The following is a 2,156-nucleotide window of genomic DNA, read 5'->3' as shown; positions in this document are numbered from 1 at the left end:
TGGTCTTCGTATTGGCTACCTCTAGCGATTTTTATGGAGGAGTTCTTGGATGGAATTTCTGTCCACATAAGAGTAAGCTCAAGGGTTTACAAACCCGGGTGGCTTGTATTCTAAAAACAGGCTATACCCTCCACTCCTACCTTGTTGACCTGTGGTAGGATGATGCGGCCACCACCGATTTTGGATCATACCCTAAGACTAGTTGCTGGTACCTGTCCACATAAGAGTCCACCATATCACCACAATGCCCAGGACTATAGTTCTGTCATTAGCCGGGGCCATCTTGGGGCCTACAGCTCCAGTTACACTACAAAGTATAGGAAGGTTAACCCATACATGCACCGTTATCAATCTACAGTTTGAACTACCATGGCGGCCAAAATCCGCACAAGCTTCTCCAGTAGAGAGCTGCGGCTTCAGGCATTCATTCAATGAATGTCATGGGAGCTCTGCTGATTCCCTGGCCTTGCGCAGAACTAAAATTTCCGACTTCAAATGCCCCTGAAATTGCTGTCGTTGCACATACATGCCTTGCGTGCACTGTCTGTGTGAACCAGTTTGCATGCTATGCGATTGGTGCCTCTTCCACTTTGTTACGTCTGGAGCCTTCACACATTTTTTTCCTTGTTGCTTAGAACCCTTGTCACGGTGCACCCTCGACGTATCGAGGGAGAAACTCGGGAGCTGGGCAGGAGAGGCCTGCCTGTTTCCACCACATGGTATGTAATCATCGAGGGAGACCATGAGGTCATCTCATCCTCCCTTGGCACAAACCAAGCAAGTGCCGTGTGTGTGTGTGTGGTCGGAGCAGGACCTGGCAGCACAAGCCTAGAAGGAAGGATAGAGACCGAAAGATCAGTGCTGACTGACCTCTCCATCAGAATCCATGGCGCCGGAGCCACCAGCAGCAAGCAACAATTTCGAGCTTTGATCGCGCCAAAATAGACGCCGGCCTCCCGCCCCCATCCAAGCGTGTCCGCGAACACCCACGTGAGTCCGATAGTCGTCGAGATTCCGATTGCGGTCCGGTCCGTGCAAGCCCCCTGCGGCAGGCCGGGCCAGCAGGATCAAAGCTACGGAGCGGATCTGTGCTGCGGCGTCCAGCGCGGGGCCTGCCGCCTATCAGGCCAATGCGTCCGCTTAAACCGGCACCGGAGCAGTTGAAGGACAGAAGGGGTCGTTGGAGATCCCGCTCTCCCCCGACGGAACGAGCCTTGCCATGCGCTGCCAGAGCGAGCATGGGACCTTTTCTCTCTCAGCATTGCACCGACGACGAAGATTGGAAGGCGATCCGAGCGCGACGCTTGCAGCGGGAATGGGTCTGCAGGTTAGGTCTTCGCTCTGAATAGGGGCCGCGCGAACGCGAGCCCCCGCTGCCACAAATTATGACGTGCACTCTCCCACTCAGGGGAGATGCTAGGGTGCGGCCCGTCCGCAGTGCAATGGAGAGGCCGACCCTAGGCCATCGGCCTTCCTGATCACCGATAGACCCCGCCCAGGTAAGTATGCTGCTCTCCCCGCCAGGCTTCGCCTTAAGTAGTAGGTACCCCCCGCTGCCTCCCTCCCAGCAAGCACCCCATTCACGACCACACGCTGCAGGCTATACCTAAGGGACGAAAACGCCAACGTAAACGCAGCAGAGCTCTCCTCGAATTTGATATTCACCAAAAGTCTCCTCCTTTCCAAACTCCCTTTTTTCTTACAAATTCCCCCTTCTCGCATTTCATTGGTATTACAGGGGTACCAAGGTTACCTCACTTACCTCGAACGTTCGGGATGGTGCTTAACCGGTCACGCCAAGCTAGCGCCCCTGGTAAAGCTTACTTGCATGTAAAAAGGTCCATGACCAACTAAAAAGAACCACAAAATGGGTAGGATGCCTAAGGGGGATGGGGAAACCCTTAATATTTTTTAATTTAAAGGATGAGAAAGAATAGAATAGACTTTTCATCTGCGTACAAATTTTGAACTCTTGCTTTCAATTGGGAGAGTGAGAGTGAAAGTGTTGTGTGTGTGTGTGTGAGAGAGAGAGAGAGAGAGAGTGTGTGTGTGTGTGTGTGTGTGTGAGAAACTGAATGGGTGAAGCTTTGTTCTTCCTTCTCTTGAGCACTCTCTCGTGCCTAAGCTCATGCTTCCTTCTTGCATGCAAAGGCCAT

At 52.8% G+C, this 2,156-nt stretch overlaps 1 non-coding gene across 1 annotated transcript; it reads right to left on the bottom strand.

The window, feature by feature from the left end:
- Positions 1-1,345: 1,345 nt before the first annotated feature.
- LOC148015934 (U1 spliceosomal RNA) lies at positions 1,346-1,507 on the bottom strand. Its single transcript, XR_015688238.1, has one exon. It is a non-coding gene; the product is annotated as a U1 spliceosomal RNA (small nuclear RNA).
- Between the last annotated feature and the right edge of the window lie 649 nt (positions 1,508-2,156).

The sequence above is a fragment of the Lygodium microphyllum genome, chromosome 23 (assembly GCF_053477565.2).
Source record: "Lygodium microphyllum isolate KBCC chromosome 23, Lygodium_microphyllum_v1.1.10, whole genome shotgun sequence".
Taxonomy (NCBI): domain Eukaryota; kingdom Viridiplantae; phylum Streptophyta; class Polypodiopsida; order Schizaeales; family Lygodiaceae; genus Lygodium; species Lygodium microphyllum.
Note: the sequence above shows the minus strand (reverse complement) of the source record. Positions and strands in the feature narration are given on the sequence as shown.